Here is a 20,793-nt window from a genome sequence, read left to right on the forward strand (position 1 = left end):
ACAATGAGAAAGCTGGCCAATAATTGCCTGGGGCATAGTGAGGCAGGTGAACCAAGATATGGATTGACAAAAGGGCCTAAGTCCCTTGGCTCAACCTCCTGCTGGGAACCCAGGTCCTTTTCAAAAGAAAGGGTAAAACGGTCATAAAAGAAGTTTCTGGGACCAGAATGTAAAAATGCAGGATTGCAAAAGTGGGATTTTTGTTTTGTTTTGTTTTGTTTTGTTTTGTTTTGTTTTGTTTGAGATGTAGTCTCACTCTGTTGCCCAGGCTGAAGTGCGGTGGTGCAATCTCGGCTCACCGCAACCTCTGCCTCTTAGGTTCAACCAATTCTCCTGCCTCAGCCTCATGAGTAGCTGGGATTACAGGCGCCCACCACCTCACCTAGCTAATTTTTGTATTTTTAGTAGAGACAGGGTTTCACTGTGTTGGCCAGGCTGGTCTTGAACTCCTGACCTCAGGCGATCCACCTGCCTCAGCCTCCCAAAGTGCTTGGATTACAGGCAAAAGTTGGAATGTTTAAACAGGCATTTTCTAAAGTGATTGTGTCTTCTTTACCTAAATGTTTATAAAAATGGATCTTGTATCTGACTGGGAGAGGTTTCCCCTACCTAGTACTATAAAACAGAAAGGATGTAAATGCGCCCCTCAGGCAATATTAAATGGACATGTGCGGGGAGGAGAACAACACGTGCTGGGGCCTTTTGTGGGGGGCCTGAGGGAGAGCATCGGGAAGAATAGCTAATGAACGCTGGGCTTGACACCTGGGTGATGGGATGATATGTGCAACGGGCCATCATGGCACACATTTACCTACGTAACAAACCTGCACATCCTGCATATGTACTCCTGAACTTAAAAGTTGAAGAAAAAAAAAATGGACATGCTAAATGAGAACCAGTAAGATTGCCCAAGCCCACAGAGTGGAGAGTAAAAGCTAGAATGCTGGTGGGAACAAATTCTGTACTTTGATAGCCCTTTGTAGAGCATTTATTGCAGGTTTTGACAAAAGTCTGTGAGCACTTCCCAATGATGATTACTGAGACTTTAAGAGAATTTCCACTTGAGGAGCATTTACTGCCTTGCTCAGGGACATTAACTGAAGCTACCCCTATGCTAACAGGGATAGCAGTGCCCCATTGAAGTGCCCAGGGTTCCCTAATAAAATGGAAATGGTTTATATAGGATGATGCTATCTGGAGTGTACAACGAGGAGATACTCATGAGCAAAGAGCTACTTTCTCCCTAGGACTGAGTCTGAAGCTATGCGAGGAGCTTCTGGATTTTACATTACCCAATAAATAGCTCTCACCTGACTGACAAAGAGCTGCTTGGTTTGTGGATGGTAGCTCCAAGATGAAAGGACAATGTCCTGCTTGGAAGGCTGCTACTCTGATTGTAAAGCATACCTTTGTGAGCAGAATATACCTCTCTGAGTTCTCCAAAATTTGGAAACTATTTGTGAGTATTCCTGAAACTTATTTTGCACATACATTGGCCATACTATCATTTCTTTTTAGTAAAAAAGGAGGGATTAGAGAGAGAGAAATTCTATTTCAAAGGAAAACTATAACACAATTATTATTGGATTCCAGCTGTGACTTTTGTTTTGAATTATTATTTTTCTGCAGTGGGTCTCTAAAAAAGAACCTAGTTATAATTTTCTTCATGATGTTTTTAGTTAGCTCTGTCATGGAATAGGTTCCTCTTCCATTCTGACATATAAATTCTCTTTTGTCAAATGATTAATGTTATTTATTTCCCCGTTGTTTCACTTCGTCTGAGAAAACTGAAGTTGCGGTGTTTTGAAAACTACAGATGATTCAAGAGCCTATGAATCTCCCTAATTTGAAATCCCACCGGGCCTGATCTGTTTCTCCTTGCCAATCCCCTGCTGTTAAAACTATACAAGCACCCTCCCTCTAAGCCCAGGGACTATCATGGAAGAAGTGGGCACATGAAACTGTTAGGTCTGGTTTTGAGGGATATAATTAATTCAGACCCTACAAATAACCTGGCCTTTTGGCTTTGGTTTTTAGCTCTTATATTGCATAAAAGGTTTTAAACATTGATGAGTGCCTGCCCTCTATGCCATCTGGCCTAGAACACTTAAATTGGCTGTTAAGTTTTTTGGCTCTATGTCCCTTAGCCATAAGGGCCCCACCAAGGGACAGGACGGACCTGAAGCAGATAGCCATACCACCTCAGCAACAACATGGGACAAAATAAAAGTGTGGCCACTGATGCTGCCTCTGGCCAATCTTAGCCAAAAGGGGGAAAAATGAGAAATAAAAACAATTCTAAACACCCAACAGACTGAACACACCTCCTCTTGGCCAAGGAAACCCCAGAGAAATCTGAAAAGCTGAGTTCACAGCCATGGTGAAATGGGAAGTTGGACACACTTCCTGATACCCCCACCTTCAGGGGAGCCATCAGGCTTTCCTCCCTAAGAGCTAAAAAGAAACTAGTCCTTTCAAAAGACTACTAGCTTATCTTCACAGGGACACAACAAAGACAAGATTAAACATGCTTTCACCCCTCCCTAAGGTAAGATGAGATTAATCATTCCTTCACCCTTCCCTGAGACATATGTTTCCTCTATTCCCATTTTCTTCAAATGTTCACCTTATCTTATGTAAGATGTAGATTTACTGGGCACTAACTAAACTCTCATAAGTATGTAATCATTTGTCTCACTGCTGCCCCATCCCCCACCCTTTTTAAGGAAAATGTAAAACACTAAACTTCCTGAGAACCTCTTTGGAAAAAGTCATAGGTGCTTCTCTGACTCAAGATTTTCCTGGGCAAGCCCTTAAGGTGGCTCAATAAACCTCAATGATTTGAGACTTGTGCCTTAATCACTCATTTCGGTTGTCAGTCCACAGAAAAACTGGTATATAAATGTTCATAATATAACTAGTCATAATAGCAAGAAAGTGGAAACATTTCAAAATGTCTTTCAACTGTTGAAAGAATAAACAAAATATGCTATACTCATAAAACAATCTATTCAGAAAACAAAATGAGCTACTGATACACACTGCAATATCCATGAACCTCAAAACTATGTCAAGTGAAAGAAAACATACACAAAAGAACACACATTTTATGATTCTATTTATATTACATTTCCAGAAAAGGCATATCTATAGACAGAAAGTGAATGGTTGCCTGGAACTAGAGGACAGAAGTGGGTATAGACTATAAAAGAGCACTGGGAACTTTTGGGGGTTGCTGTGGTTTAAATGTGTTCATATGTTGGAATCTTAATCCCCAATGCAACCATGGTGGGAGATGGGGCCAAATGGGAGGTGTTTGGGTCATTGACGGCCCTGCCTTTATTAACGTAACATTGTTCTGCACTCATTAATGTAACACTGTTATCGCAAGAGTGGTCTTGATATAAAAGTGAGTTTGCAACTGGTGCAGTGGCTCAGGCCTGTAATCCCAGCACTTTGGGATGCTGAGGCTGAGGTCAGGAGTTCAAGACCAGCCTGGCCAACATGGTGAAATCCTGTCTCTACCGAAAACACAAAAATTAGCTGGGCATGATAGCGCACACCTGTAATGCCAGCTGCTTGGGAAGCTGAGGCAGAAGAATTGCTTGAACCCAGGAGGTGGAGGTTGCAGTGAGCCGAGATCACACCATTGCACTCCAGCCTGAGCAACACAGTGAGACTCCATCTCAAAAAAAGAAAAAAAGTGAGTTTGGCCCCTGCTTCCTCTCATGTTCTTACACTCTCTCGGCCTCACACTCTCTTATTCTTCCACCATCTGCCATGGAATGATTCAGCACAAAGGCCCCCACTAGATGCTGGCACCATGTTCTTCAACTTCCCAGCCTCCAGAACCATGAACTAAATAAACTTCTAGTGTTTAGAAGGTATAGATTGTATTTGTGTTCCCACCCAAATCTCGGGTCGAATTATAATCCCCAGTGTTGGAGAAAAGGCCTGGTGGAAGGTAACTGGATCATGGGGGCAGACTTCCTCCCTTGCTGTTCTCATGATAGTCAGTGAATTCTCATGAGATCTGGTTGTTTAAAGGTATGCAGCACTTCCCCCATCTCTCTCTTCCTCCTGCTCCAGCCGTGTTAAGACATGCCTACTTCACCTTCTACCATGATTGAAAGTTTCCTGAGGCCTCCCCAGCCATGCATCCTGTACAGCCTGTGGACCCATGAGCCAATTAAACTTGCTTTCTTTATAAATTACCCAGCCTCAGGTAATTCTTTATAGCAGTATGAGAATAGACTAATACATATAAATTACCCAGTCTCAGGTACTGTTACAGCAACCCAAAATGAAGTAAGAGATATTAAAAAATGTTCTAAAACTGAATTGTGTTGATAGATACAAAACTCTAAAAATTCACTCAAAATAAACGACCTATATACTTATCTATACCCGCTTACCCTGGGTAATTTTATGATCTTGAAATTATACCTTACTGAAGCTGCTAAACAATAAAAACTTTTTTAAAAAATATATAAATATAAGTCTACACTTCTACCCCTTCTTAGAAATTCTCTCCTCCTCCCTTACCACTAAGCTGCCTCTTTAAACAGAGATGCCTAGGGCTGGGGATGCAAAGCCCACAGGAATCTGCTGGGTTTCAAACCTTTTGTTTGAACAGAGTACGTCATCCCTTTTTAATTTCTCCTAAAATATCCATTGGTTTGTAGGTAATGTAGTGTTACAACCCCAGATTGCCTCACGAAGGCTTTGCCTGATAGTTGGTTTCTATTTCTGGGGCCAACCCACTTCTAATTGTCCTCTTGGTTTCTGAGATCACTTTTTCTCTGACACTGGATTTAGTTCAGCCTCATTCCGTAGTACAAAACCTTGCAATAAGAAACCCAAATACCATCACAGACCCCAGACCAGGAATCATTCAGATTGGCATTAGCTAGCTTCCCACTAGCTTTGAGGAAGGGTGGAGTTTAAGAAGTGTTTCACAAACTAAAAGGCTTATTCCAGAGACTCCCGTCTTAAAAAAAAAAAAAAAGAACATCTTTTAAATGTCAAAACATTTTTTTAACCCACATTTAGTAGTGATTTTACTTTTAGTATCAGTTGATTGAAAAAATACAGAATGACAAAAAGCTACTATAATAGCTTAAATGCTCTTAAGTAAATTTGCATTTTATTAATCATAACCATATCTACATTTATCAGGAAGGAAAATCTATTTAAGAAAAGAAAGAAATTCTTGCACAAGCTGCTTCTGCATTCTGGGGAAGCACAGAATTCACCCCTGGGGGAATAAGTCAGTCTTTTGTTTGGGATGGCACAGTCTTTAGGCTGTGAAAGGGATGGCTCTAGGCTAGTCTGACGGGTGAGTCAGGCTGAAAAGAGATAAACTGTTCTGCATAATGAAATAATAAAGATTTTTAGGTGGTCCCCTGGTAATTTAAAGGAGTGATGGCTTTTTGATTTTCTTTTTATTTAGTTGTTGTTGGCAGGGGAGTAGGGACGAGAAAGAAGAATCTGAACACAGTGTTCAAAAGTTTTGGGGAGAAAAGTTTTCATGGGAAGAGTTGTTGAACATAACTTCAGACCACCATTAGTGCTTAGTGCAAAGATCTGGACACTCCCAGACATCCTGACTTACAAAGGGGGATACCTGCTGTAAGAAATGTGCCTTCTAGTAATTTTCTTGAGTTAACCCTTTGGAATCAAAAGAACTAAAAATGAGTTTTATACATACAGAAGAAGATCCCAAGCAGCTGAACTAGTACTGTACACAGAACAAAATTTCAACATAGGTCCTACAAGACAGTCCCACTGAGTCTGTCAATTGAAAGGACAATTGTAACATCCTAGCACTACAGTAAAGGCAATACAGATGTTCCTTGGCTTATGATGGGCTTACAAAGCATTTACCCATACAGAACCCCATCATAAGATGAGGAGGTACTAAATGTATATTGCTTTTGAACCACTAAAAAGTTGAAAAATAGTAAGTGGAACCATCCTAAGTTGGGGACTGTCTATAATCTCTTTACAACTTATTTTTAAAAAGCTCTCTAGCATATACATTTTTAAAAACTTAACCATCAAAAAACCCTATGAGGAAGGTATTATCAACCCAGTTTTACAATGTGGAAATTGAGGCTCATGTGAATAAAATTATGTGTTATATCTCATAAGAAAGTCACAGAGTAGTAGGAGGTGGAACAAAATGGATGAATACAAGCTTTCACCAATCATCCTCCCTGAAGAAATATCAAGTTTAACAGCTATCTACACACTCACACAAACACACACACACATGCACACACACACACACACACAAGCACCTTCATAAGAACCAAACATTAAGTGAGTAATCACAGTGCCTGATTTTAACTTCATATCACTGAAAGAGGCACTGAAGAGGGTAGGAAAGACAATCTTGAATTGCTGATGCCATCCCTTCCCCAACCCCCAGCAGCAGCCCCAAAGCATAGAGAATCCGTGCACTTGGGGGAGAAAGAGCACAGTGATTGTGGGACTTCGCATTGGAACTCAGTGCTGTCTGTCACAGCGAAAAGCAACCCTGGCCAGAACTCAGCTGAAATAAATGGAGGGAGCATTTAAACCAACCCTAGCCAAAGGGGAATTGTCCCTGCCAGCAGTTAGAACTTGAGTTCCAGCAAGCCTTGCCACTGCAGGCTAAGGTGCTCTGGGGTCTTAAACAAACTAGAAAGGCAGTCTAGGTCACAAGGACTGCAATTCCAAGGCAACTCCTAGTGCTGTGCTGGGTTCAAGGCCAGTGGACTTCGGGTACACATGACCTAGTGAGACACTAACCAGTACAGCCAAGGGAATTGACATGGTTTGATGTTAGGTGTCCCCACCCAAATCTCATGTTGAATTGTAATCTTCAGTGTTGGAGAAAGGGCCTGGTGGGAGGTGACTGAATCATGAGGGTGGACTTCCCCATTGCTATTCTTGTGGTGGGGTTCTCATGAGATCTGGTTGTTTGAAAGTATATAGCACCTCCCCCTTCACTCTCTCTCTCTCTCCTGCTGGCAATGGGAAAGACATGCTTGATTCCCTTTACTTTCTGCCATGATTTTAAGTTTCCTGAGGCCTCCCCAGCCATGCCTCCTGTACAGCCTTTGGAACTGTGAGTCAATTAAACCTCTTTTCTGCATAAATTACCGAGTCTCAGGTAGTTCTTTATAGCAGTGTAATCACAAACTAATACATAAAATTGGTACCAGGAGTGGGGCATTGCTATAAATATACCTGAAAATGTGGAAGCAGCTTTGGAACTGGGTAGTAGGCAGAGTTTAGAACAGTTTGAAGGGATCAGAAGAAGACAGAAAGATGGTAGGAAAGTTTGGAACTTCCTAGAGACTTGTTAAATTGTTGTGACCAAAATGCTGAAAGTGATATAAACAATAAAGTCCAGGCTGAAGTGGTCTCAGATGGAGATGAGGAACTTATTAGGAACTGAAGTAAAGGTCACACTTGCCATGCTTTAGAAAAGAGACTGGCAGCATTGTGCCTACCCCTGCCCTAGAGATCTGTGGAACTTTGAGCTTTAGAAAGATGGTTGAGGGTATCTGGCAGAAGAAATTTCTAAGCAGCAAAGCATTCAAGACATGGCCTGGCTGCTTCTAACAGCATATGCTTGTATTCATAAGCAAAGAGATGATCTGAAACTGGAACTTATGTTTAAAAGGGAAGCAGAGCATAAAAGTTTGGAAAATCTGTAGTCTGGCCATATGGCAGAAAAGAAAAGCCCATTTTCAGGGAAGGAATTTGAGTTGGTTGCAGCAATTTGCATAACTAAAGAAGAGCCTGATGTTAATAGCCAAGAAAATGGGGAATATGCCCCTAGGGCATTTCAGAGACTTTAACAGCAGCCCCTCCCATCAGAGGCCTGGAGGCTGGGAGGGAAGAATGGTTTCATGGGCCAGGACCAGGAACCTGCTGCTCTGTGCAGCCTCGAGACATGTCACCCGGTGTCCTAGCTACTCTGCTCCAGCCATGGAGCCACATCTAAAAGAGGCCAAGGTACAGTTCAGGCCACTGTTCCAGAGGGTGCAAGCCAGAAGCCACCAAGGCTTCCATGTGGTATTAAGCCTGTGGGTACACAGAAGGTAAGAGATGAGGCTTGGGAGCCTCCACCTAGATCTCAGATGATGTATGGAAATGCCTGGATGTGCAGGCAGAAGTCTACTGCAGGGGCAAAGCCCTCATGGAGAACCCCTTCTAGGGCAGTGTGTATGGGGAAATGTGGAGTTAGAGTACCTACACAGAATCCCCACTGGGGCACTGCCTCGTGGAGCTATTAGAAGAGGGCCACTGTCCTCCAGACCCCAGAATCTACCAACACCTTGCACCATGCACCTGGAAAAGCCGCAGGCTCTCAACACCAGCCCATAAAAGCAGCCGAGGGGGCTATACCCTGCAGATACAAAGGGGTGGAGCTGCCCAAGGCCTTGGGAGCCCATCCCTTGTGTCAGTATGGCCTACAAATGAGACATGGAGTCAAAGAATATTATTTTGGAGCTTTAAGATGTAATGACTGCCCTGCTGGGTTTCAGACTTGCATAGAGCCTATTTGTTTCGGCTGATTTCTCCCGCTTGGAATGGGAGCATTTACCCATTGTCTGTACTATCACAGTATCTTAGAAGTAACTAATTTGTTTTTAATTTTACAGGCTCATAGTGGAAGGGACTTGCCTTGTTTCACATGAGACTTTGGACTTGGACTTTTGAGTTAATGCTGGAATGAGTTAAGACTCTGGGGGACTGTTGGGAAGGCATGATTGTTTTGAAATGTGAGAAGGACATGAGATTTGGGAGGGGCCAGGAGCGGAATGATAGAGTTTGGCTCTGTGTCCCCACCCAAATCTCATAATGACCTATAATCTTCAATGCTGGAAGAGAAGCCTGGTGGGAGTTGATTCAATTATGGGGGTGAAATTCCCCCTTGCTGTTCTTGTGATAGAGTTCTCATGAGATCCAGTTGTTTGAAAGTGTGTAGCACCTCCCCTTTCACTCTCTTTTTCCTGCTGGCCATGGGGAAGACGTGCTTGCTTCCCCTTTGTCTTCTGCCATGATTTTAAGTTTCCTGAGGTCTCCCAAGCCATGCCTCCTGTAGAGCCTTCAGAACTGTGAGTCAATTAAACCCCTTTTCTTCATAAATTACTGAGTCTCAGGTAGTTCCTTATAGCAGTGTGATCACAGAGTAACACAGGAGGGCTTGTACTAACCATCCCCCAATCCCAGGCAGTGCAGCTTGCAGCTCTGAACAAGATTCCTTCCTTCCACTTAAGGAGAGGAGAGCGAAGAGCAAAGAGTTGTCTTGCAATTTGGATATCAGCTGAGCCACAACAGGATAGGATACCAAACAGAGTTCTGAGGTCCCCATTCCATTTCCTAGTGCCCAGATGACATTTCCAGACACACATTGGGTCAGAAGGGAAAACACTGTCTTGAAGGAAAGGATGTAGTCCTTGCAGGATTAATAACCTCCTGACTAAAGAGCCTTTGAGCCCTGAATAATCAGCAGTGGTATCTAGGTAGTACACACTGTGAGCCTTGGATGAGACTCTGAGATGTACTGGCTTCAGGTGTGACCCAGCACATTCCCAGCTGTGGTAGCCAAGGGGAGGGATTCCTTCTTGGGAAAAGCAGAAAAAAGAGTAAAGGAGACTTAGTCTTGCAGCTTAGATACCAGTTTGGCCACAGCTGGGTAGAGCACCAAGCAGGCCCTTGGTGTTCCCTAATTCCAGGCCTTGGCTCTTGGATTTCTGGACCTGTCCTGGGCCAGAGGGGAACATATTTCCCTGAAGGGTGAGTCCCAATCCTGGAAACATTCACCACAAGCTAACTGAAAAGCTCCTGAGCCTTAAGTGAACATCAGTGGTAGCCTGGCAGTATTCCCCATGGGCCTGGGGTAATGGTGGCTATGGGGAGAGACCCCTCTTCTTGTGGAAGGGGGAGGGACTATCGGGAAAGACATTGCCTTGTGGCACCAGCACAGATTTCTTTGGTTTCTGACTTCAGGTCCTGGCTCCTAGGTGGCTTTTCTGGGCCCATCTGGGGCCCAGGGGAACTCCACTCCCTGAAGGGGAAGGCTGGCTGGCTTTACCACCTGCTGGCTGTAGAGCCCTAGGGCCTTGAGTGAATACAGGCAGTAGCCATGTAGTGGTTACAGTGGGCCTTGGGCAAGACTCAGTGTTTTGACCCAGGGCAGTCCCAGTGGTGGTGAATACAGGGGTACTTATATAACCCCTTTCCCAGCTCCAGGCAACTCAATACAGACAGAGAAGCTCCATTTGTTTAGGAGAAAGTAAGGCAAGAATATGACAGTCTCTGCCTGGCAATCCAGAGAATTCTTCAGGATCTCATCCACAGCCACCAAGGCAGTACCTGTATGAGTCTGCAGGCTTATACCTCTATAAGGCTGCCACCTAATGCAGACATGGCGGCAGTGACCAAAAACTTAGATCACAACATCCAAGTCCCTCCAATTACCTGAAAAACCTTCCTAAGAAGGATGGGTACAAACAAGCCCAGCCTGAGAAGACTACAATAAATACCTAACTCTTCAATGCACAAACACCAACAAATATCCACAAGCATCAAGATCACCCAGGAAAATATGATCTCAAAAATGAACTAAATAAGTCACCAGGAGCCAATCCCAGAGAGATGGAGATATGTGACCTTTCAGACAGAGAATTCAAAATAGCAGTTTTGAGAAAACTCAATGAAATTTAAGATAACACAGAGAAGGAATTTGGGATCTTATCAGATAAATATAACAAAGGAATTCATAATTTGAAAAAAATCAAACAAATTCTAGAGTTGAAAAATGAAATTGACATACTGAAGAATGCATCAAAGTCTCTTAATAGCAGAACTGACCAAGTATCAGAAAGAATTAGTGAGCTTGAAGACAGGCTATTTGGAAATACACAGTCAGAGAAGACAAAATGAAAAAAGAATTTAAAAAATGAAGCACACCTACAAGACTAGAAAATAGCATGAAAGGGGCAAGTTTAAGAGTCACTGGCCTTAAAGAGGAAGTGGAGAGAGAGATAGGGATTGAAAGTTTATTCAAAGGGATAACAGAGAACTTGACAAACCTAGAGAAAGCTATCAATATCCAAGTAAAAGAAGATTAAAGAATGCCAAGCAGATTTAACCCAAGGAAGACTACATCAAAGCATTTAATAAACTCCCAAAGGTCGAAGATAAAGAAAAGATCCTGAAAGTAGCAAGAGAAAAGAAACAACATACTATGAGCTCTAATATGTCTGGCAGCAGACTTTTCAGTGGAAACCTTACAGGCCAGGAAAGAGTGGCATACATATTTAAAATACTAAAGAAAAAAAAACTTTTACCCTAGAATAATATATCTGGTGAAAATATCCTTCAAACATGAAGGAGAAATAAAGACTTGCCCAGACAAACAAAAGCTGAGGTATTTTATCAACAGCAGACCTGTCCTTCAAGTAAATGGAATTTTTTCAGTCTGAAAGTAAAGGAAGTAAATGAGCAATAAGAAATCATCTGAAGGTATAAAACTCACTGATAATAATAAGTAAACAGAAAAACATAGAATATAATAACACTGTAATTGTGGTATGTTAACTACTCACCTCTTCAGTGGAAAGACTAAAAGATGAACTGATAAAAATAACAACTTTTTAAGGCACAGACAGTACTATAAGATATAAATAGAAACAACAAAAAGTTTAAAAGCAAGAGGATGAAGGTGAAGTGTAGAGTTTTTATTACTTATTGCTTGTTTATGCAATCAGTGTTAAGTTGTCATAAATTTAAAATACTGGGGTAATCCCAGCACTTTGGGAGGCTGAGGCAGGCAGATCACGAGCTCAGGAGATCGAGACCATCCTGGCTAACATGGTGAAACCCCATCTCTACTAAAAATACAAAAAATTAGCCGGGTGTGGTGGCGGGCGCCTGTGGTCCCAGCTGCTCGGGAGGCTGAGGCAGGAGAATGGCATGAACCCAGGAGGCGGAGCTTGCAGTGAGCCAAGATCATGCCACTGCACTCCAGCCTGGGTGACACAGCGAGACTCCATCTCAAAAAATAAAAATAATAATAATAATAAAATAAATAAATGAATAAAATACTGGGCTATAAATTATTTGCAAGCCTCATAGTAACTGCAAAACAAAACAAAACAAAACAAAACATACCACAAATACACAAAAAATAAAAAGAAAGAAATTCAACGATACCACTAGAGAAAATAACCTTTACTAAAAGGAAGACAGAAAGGAAGGAAAGAAGGAAGAGAAGAACACAAAACAACCAGAAAATAAATAAAAAATGGCTGAAGTAAGTCCTTACTTATTAATAACAACAATAAATGTAAATGGACTAAACTCTCCAATGAAAAGACACAGAGTAGGCTGGGTATGTTGGCTCACACTTGTAATCTCAGCACTTTGGGAGGCCAAGGGCGGAGGATTGCTAGAGCACAGGAATTTGAGACCAGCCTGGGCAACAAAGTGAGACCATGTCTCTACTAAAAATAAAAATTAAACCAAAAATTAGTCAAAAAAGACAGAGTGGCTGAATGGATTTTTAAAAAACAGACCCAGTGTTCTGTTGCCTACTAAAAACACACTAACATACTTCACCTATAAAGACACACATAAACTGAAAAAAAAGAATGGAAAAAGACTTTCTAAGCAAGTGAAAACCAAAAAGAGGATGAGTAGCTATACTTTTATCAGACAAAATAGAATTCAAGACAAAAATCATAGAAAGAGACAAGGTCATTGTATAATGATAAAAGGGTCAATTCTGCAAGAGGATATAACAATTGTAAATACATATCTACCCAACACCGGAGTACCCAGATATATAAAGAAAATGTTAGAGCTAAAGAGAGAGATAAACCCCAATACAATGATAGCAGGAGACCTCAACACCCCACTTTCAGCATTGGACAGATCACCCAGAAAGAAAATCAACAAAGAACTTAATCTGCACCATGGACCAAATTGATCTAATAGATATTTACAGAATATTTCATCCAATGGCTGGAGAACACAATCTTCTCAGCACATGGATCATTCTCAAGGATAGACCATATATTAGGACACAAAACAAGTCTTAACACATTCAAAAAAACTGAAATAATAAGTATCTTATCTGACCACAATGGAATAAAACAAGAAATGAACAACAAGCGAAATCTTGGAAACCACACAAACACACGGAAATTAAATAATACACTCCTGAATGACCAGTTGTCAATGAAGAAATTAAGAAGCGAATCAAAAAATTTATCGAAACAAATGATAATGGAAACACAACATATCAAAACCTGTGGGATATAGTGAAAGCAGTAATAAGAGAGAAGTTTATAGTTATAAGTGCCTACATAAAAAACTAGAAAGACATCAAGTAATCAACCTAACAATACATCTTAAAGAACTGGAAAATCAAGAGCAAACAGAACCTAAAATCAGTAGACAAATAATAAATATCAGAGCAGAAATAAATGAAATTGAAATGAAGAAAACCATGCAAAAGACCAACAAAATGAAATCTTGGTTTTCTGAAAACATAAACAAACTTGACAAACCTTTAGCCAAACTAAGGAAAAATAGAGAAGACCCAAATAAATAAAGTCAGAGATGAAAAAGAAAGGCATTATAACTGATACTGCAGACACTCGAAGGATTATGAGAGGCTTAATATGCCACTAAATTGGAAAACCTAGAAGAAATGGATAAATTCTTAGACACATACAACTTACCAAGATTGAACCATAAAGAAATCCAAAATTTGAACATACCGATAACAAGTAATGAGATAGAAGCTGTAATAAAGAATCTCCCAGCAAAGAAAAGCCCAGGACCCAATGGCTTCACTGCTTCATTTCACAAAACATTTTTTAAAAAATCAATCCTACTAAAACTATTCTGAAAAATAGAATACTTCTAAACTCATTTTATGAGGACAGTATTACCCTGATGCCAACACCAGATGAAAACGCATCCAAAAAATAAGAAAACTAGATAGGATGTAGAAGTCTCAGGGGGTTGAAAATTAAAAAAAAACAGAAAGAAAGAAAAAAAAAGTACAGGCTAATATCCCCGATGAATATTGAAGCAAAAATCCTCAAAAAAATCTTGCAAACCAAATTCAACAACATACTAAAAAGATCATTCATCATGACCAAGTGGGATTTATCCCAGGTATGCAAGCATAGTTCAACATATGTAAATCAACCAATGTGATACATTATATTAGCAGAATGAAGGACAAAACCCATATATCATTTCAGCTGATGTTGAAAAAGACATCTGATAAAATTCAGGATCCCTCAGCATGATAAAAACCCTCAAAAAACTGAGTGTAGAAGGAACATTCCTAAATATAATAAAAACAATATACGACAGACCCACAGCTAGTATGATACCGAATGGGGAACAAGTGAAAACCTTTTCTCTAAGATCTAGAACACGATAAGGATCCCCACTTTTCTTTTTTTGGGGTTGTCAAATCATTTTATTTTATACTTTAAGTTCTGGGATACATGTGAAAAACATGCAGTTTTGTTACATAGGTATACACGTGCCATGGTGGTTTGCTGCACCCTTCAACCTGTCACCTACATTAGTCTCCTAATGCTATCCCTCCCCTAGCCCCCCACCCCGACAGGCCCTGGTGTGTGATGTTCCCCTCCCTGTGAAGGATCCCCACTTTTTGCCACTTTATTCAACACAGTACTGGAAGTCCTAGCTAGAGCAATCAGACAAGAGAAAGATATAAGAGGCATTCAAATTGGAAAGAAGTCAAACTGTCCTTGTTTGCAGATTATATGAACTTACATTTGGAAAAACCTGAAAACTCCACACGCAAAACAAAAAACTATCGGAACTGATAAACTCAGTAATGTTTCAACATACAAAATCAATATACAGAAATCAGTAGCATTTCTATATGCCAACAGCAAACAACCTGAAAAAGAAATCAAGTAATCCCATTTACAATAGCTACAAATAAAATTAAATACCTAGGAATTAACCAAAGAAGTGAAAGAAATTGAAGAGAACACATACAAAAAAAGGAAAAATGTTTCATGTTCATGGATTGGAAGAATCAATATTGTTAAAATGTCCATATTAACCAAAGCAATCTACAGATTCAATGCAATCCATATCAAAACACCAATGACATTTCTCACAGTAATAGAGAAAACAATCCTAAAATTTGACAAATATTTATTGACTGTTTATCTTGTGCCAGTATACCCACCAACAGCGAACCTCAGTAATCCAAACTTGAATACCACTCAATAATTGTTACCAATAAACTATAACAACAGTCTTCCTTTGAAGAAGATCCTGATTCACTGCCATTTTGGTTCATGGGTGTTATTAAACTGATGAATACTCTGCAATTATTAAAGAACAAAAACCATTTACCTGAAGGCATTAATTACACTCACACACAAACCACTTGCTTACACAGCTTCTAAATTTGTAACCAGATAAAACACAGAAGCCCATTCATGGAATTTTTTACTCTGGAACACCTAAGAAAAGGCAAAAGTCATAGCTGAAAAGTTGCCTAAGTACAGCTGAGCAATAACGTGGGCAAAAGTCACTATAGAAAGATTTGGCCAGCCAGGCGCAGTGGCTCACGCCTGTAATTCCAGCACTTTGGGAGGCCGATGTAGGCAGATAGCTTGTGCCCAGGAGTTTGAGACCAGCCTGAGCAACATGATGAAACCCCATCTCTACAAAAAATACAAAAATATTTACCAGGTGTGGTGGTGCGTGCCTGTAGTCCCAGGTACTTGGAGGGCTGAAGTGGGAGGATCGCTTAAGCCCGGGAGATGGAGGCAGCAGTAAGCCAAGATGGCGTCACTGCACTCCAGCCTGGGTGACAAAGTGAGACCCTGTCTCGGAAAAAAAAAAAAAAAAAAAAAAAAAGCAAGCAAACAACCTTTGGCCCAGTTACGATGCTCCACAAAAAAAGTTAAAAATAAAATAAACGCCTACTCCAACTAATGTTGTGCCACTCACTGGTCTTTCCACACTGGGGTTATGTTGGAGGATCTCCAGACAAGAGGTCAGTCCGGTGCACCTTTAGAGTTCAGGCTCTGCCACTTAGCAGTTGCTTCAAGCAGGCACTTACTCTCTACACTGTGGTTTTCTCTTCATAAAATGTGAAGGTTGTACTACATAATCTCTAAAATTCTGTATCAATCAGGGTCTCAGCAAGAAATAGATTGCACATTCCAATTACGGTAGTTCATTAAGACTATTTGCAGAGCCATGGGCTGGAAGTAGTGGGTCCGGAATTGGTAGGCTCTTGGTCTCACTGACTTCAAGAATGAAGCCGCGGACCCTCGCCGTGAGTGTTACAGTTCTTAAAGGCAGCGTGTCCGGAGTTTGTTCCTTCTGATGTTCGGATGTGTTCGGAGTCTCTTCCTTCTGGTGGGTTTATGGTCTCGCTGACTCAGGAGTGAAGCTGCAGACCTTGGGGGTTAATGTTACAGCTCTTAAGCTGGCACGTCTGGAATTGTTCGTTCCTCCCGGTGGGTTCATGGTCTCGCTGACTTCAGGAGTGAAGCTGCAGATCTTCGCTGTGAGTGTTACAGCTCATAAAAGTAGTGTGGACCCAAAGAGTGAGCGTAGCAAGATCTATTGCAAAAAGCGAAAGACAATGCTTCCACACTGTGGAAAGGGACCCCAGTGGGTTGCCACTGCTGGCTCGGGCAGCCTACTTTTATTCTCTTATCTGGCCCCACCCACAACCTGCTGATTGGTCCATTTTACAGACAGCCGATTGGTCTGTTTTACAGAGAGTTGATTGGTCCGTTTTGACAGGGTGCTGATTGGTGCGTTTACAATCCCTGAGCTAGACACAAAAGTTCTCCACGTCCCCACTAGATTAGCTAGATACAGAGTGTCGATTGCTGTATTTACAAACCCTGAGCTACGCACAGAGTGCTGACTGGTGTATTTACAATCCCTTGAGTTAGGTACAGAGTGTTGTTTGGTGCATTCACAATCCCTTAGCTAGACATAAAGGTTCTGCGAGTCCCCACCAGATTAACTACATACAGAGTGCCGATTGGCGCATACACAAACCCTGAGCTAGACATAGGGTGCTGATTGGTGTGTTTACAAACCTTGAGCTAGATACCGAGTGTTGATTGGTGTATTTACAATCCCTTAGCTAGACATAAAGATTCTCCAAGTCCCCACCAGACTCAGGAGCCCAGCTGGCTTCACACAGTGGATCCGGCACTGGGGCTGCAGGTGGAGCTGCCTGCCAGTCCCGCGCCATGCGGGCGCACTCCTCAGCCCTTGGGTGGTGGATGGGACCGGGCGCCGTGGAGCAGGGGGTGGTGCTCGTCAGGGAGGCTCAGGCAGTGCAGGAGGCCACGGTGGGTGTAGGGGAGACCCAGGCATGGCGGGATGCAGGTCCCAAGCCCTGCCCCGAGGGGAGGCAGCTAAGGCCCGGCTAGAAATCGAGCACAGCACAGGTGGGCCAGCACTGCTGGGGGACCCGGCACACCCTCTGCAGCTGCTGACCCAGGTGCTAAGCCCCTCACTGCTCGGGGCGGCAGGGCCAGCCGGCCGCTCCGAGTGCAGGCCCGCCAAGCCCACGCACACCCGGAACTCCAGCTGGCCCGCAAGCTCCGCGCGCAGCCCCGGTTCCTGCTCGTGCCTCTCTCTCCACACCTTCCCGCAAGCTGAGGGAGCCGGCTCCGGCCTCAGCCAGCCCAGAGAAGGGCTCCCACAGTGCAGCGGCGGGCTGAAGGGCTCCTCAAGCATGGCCAGAATGGGCACCGAGGCCCAGGAGGCACCGAGAGTGAGCGAGGGCTGCGAGGGCTGCCAGCATGCTGTCATCTCTCAGTAGGAAAACCATAAGAGTTCAGCAACAGAACATTCGCCATCCCAGGCCCACAGGGAGGAGGGAAGAGGACAAAACATGGTCCAGAAGGAAGGAGTCACGCAGCAAAGGCCCTCTAAAAAAGACCAGTGACTTTCAGACAAGGGCACAGCCAGTGCAAGGTGGGCCTACAAGCAGGGAGTCTACTCTCCACCTTCCCACTCCCTCTGATATCCTTCCCTGGACTCTCCACTGGCTGAACCCATTGAAGCCAAACAGCACGTCAGTTTCCCAGGGAAGAGGATGGGGTGGAGGAGGGTGGAGTAGACTTGGAGACATGAACTAGCACAGGTCCCTTCCAGTTTTAACATTCTCTGGTAGTTGTGAGGATAGCTCGACCTCAACTGACCTTGGGCATGCCAAGCCTGAAACTCCTAGGCCATTAGAAATGGGTATGAACCAAAGTACACACCAAGGTCAGCCCCTACTCCACCACTGTAGAGAATATTCCAGAGTGTCAAGATCATGCCTCTAGGGGACCTTCCAAGCTCTAGATATGTTATTTGATTTTTATCTTTTTAAAATAGGATATATGATTTACCATGAATAGACCATACTTTACATTCCCTTGTCTGTGAAGCTTAAGAGTTAAGGCACCAGCTCTGAAAGCAGACCCATACTCATTCGATTCCAGGTTCTGACTCTAGGTAACTGATTAAATTATCTAAGCCTTTCCTTATTTGTAAAAGGAGGGTAATAGAACGTACCGCATGGGGTTGTTGTAAAGATTAAAAGAGATATTCAGCATGTAACACAGGGTCTGACTAATAAATAGTAAGATTTATTGTTAATCTTACATTGAGGATTTATTTGACAAAAATTTCTTGGGGAGTTGTTAATGGCTTTTATCTGAGTTACCTTCCTTTTCCTTCATTTTGTGTCTGGAGGCCTCCTTCACATGACTTCCTGGGGTTCCCAAAATGCCAGTAATAATCAGGGATTTTAGTGAAGAGACACAGTAAATGATTTATCACCTTAGACAAGATGAAATTAATAGCTTTCATTGGGAAGACTGTTCATTTTGAAAATATGAAACTTACACATTGAAAATAAAATTAAATCTAAATGAAATAAAAATCAATCATCACATAATGCTATTTGAAAGATGTAATTTAGAAAAAGGAAACTTGGATTATTATCAAAAGGCTTTATTTTGGCTAGTGTCTTTTATGACTACATAATCCTATTTTGAAAAAACTTGGGGGCACTTTGCTGTTGTCTATCTATAGGTACAGTAAGAAATTACAAGGATAGGTAAAAGGCATGCTTACTGCAAAAGAGAATGTGAAAATAGAAAATTTCAAGAATATAGCAAACATCAGGTTTTATATACCCAGCTGAGGAGTAGGAGGGAAATAAATAAAGGAGCTACTGGTGACACAGAAGCCAAGATTCAAAAGTTGAGCTGCACACACACATTCATGGAGTCCATCCACGTTTCCAGAGCACATTCTTAGTCCCTGGCACTGGGCTAGGCCTTAGGTGTGCAAATCCTACTAGTCCTCCAGATAGTGCTCCTACCCTTGGAGTATCCAAAGTCTACTGGGGAGGCAGACTCATGAACAACCATCCAAAGAACATGATGGAGATGAACATTGTGTTATAATCTGAATACACAAATATGGGAACATAAATTCGGGGGGTAGGGGGAAATCACTAAAGGCCTGCTACATCAGTTAGCTTTTTCTGTATAACAAACTACTGCAAAACCTTGCGGCTTAAAGCACAGCCTTTTATTCAGCTTGCTCTTCTGTGAGTCAGCTGGGCTGTTCCAGTCCAGGCAGGTTCAGATCATCTCAGTTGGGTTTTCTCTGTGTCTGTGGCCAGGTGATAGATCTGCTCATGTCTGGACAATCTATAATAACTTCATTCATTCACTTGACTGGCGACTGGCAGCCAAGGAAATAGAATGAGTAGGCCATGGGTCTCTCATTGTCCAATGAGGCCTTCTTCACATGGTAGCTAGCAGTCACAGGGTCCCCAAAAGAAGCAAAAGAAGGCCAACTCCAATGAACACCCCTTTTCACGTCTCTGCTTGTGTCATGTTTGCTAAGATCCCATTAGGTAAAGCAAGTTATAAGGCCAATTCTAAATTCTGTGCAGGAAGGGGTGCAAAGTCACCCTTCAGAGGGGTGTGCATGTAGGAACAGGAAGAATTGGGGGCAGTTTTTACAGTCTATCACAAGGCTGCATACAAGTGATATCTTGGGACAGGGAATGTTATAGTCTCCTAGGAATTTTCCAGGAAAAATTTGCTATTCCCTGGAAGAAGAATCAAGACAAGAACCACTGTGGAAATGTAAAAATGCTTCTGACTCACCCAAGATGTAGTAATGTGTATGTTTTGGGAGGTTCTGGAGATAAGGTTAGAGTTCATCTTATGATTTCCAATTCTGTATAGGTATATTTGAAATCACTATAGCTATCATACTATTTCTAGTGTCCAGTCTTGCCTCTAGGGCTTGGAAAGTAACCCAATAAGCTAAACCATCCCCATGCTGGAGATGTTCATATAATGAGCTATGCAGGTAAAATCCCATTGTACTGACCACCCTTACAGGAAGACCTTAATGACAGAACATCCTGGGAATGAAATTGGCAGTGTCCTCATAAATCACATAAAGCAGGGCTAAGCCTTCAAAGTCACAGAACAAATGGTCCTGGCAGCTATGATGAGGTCTCCACTCAGGGAAGAAAAAAAACACAACCCACCAAGGCAGAACTGGGTCATCAGTGGTGCAGCTTCTATGTCTCTCTTTCATATTCCTCTGCCTACCTGTTTTATACCAAGACCTGATTAAACAGTCAACTATTGCTTGTTTTCTTGTTTCATTCATTCATTCACTCAACCACTAATCCACCAAACATTTATTGAGCACCTTCCA

The 20,793-nt window shown here is 42.2% G+C and overlaps 1 protein-coding gene across 2 annotated transcripts in view; it reads right to left on the reverse strand.

The window, feature by feature from the left end:
- Positions 1 to 20,793, reverse strand: part of HTR7 (5-hydroxytryptamine receptor 7) — a 118,224-nt gene that overhangs the window by 74,285 nt on the left and 23,146 nt on the right. The window lies entirely within an intron of this gene.

The sequence above is a fragment of the Gorilla gorilla genome, chromosome 8 (genome assembly GCF_029281585.2).
Source record: "Gorilla gorilla gorilla isolate KB3781 chromosome 8, NHGRI_mGorGor1-v2.1_pri, whole genome shotgun sequence".
Classification (NCBI taxonomy): domain Eukaryota; kingdom Metazoa; phylum Chordata; class Mammalia; order Primates; family Hominidae; genus Gorilla; species Gorilla gorilla.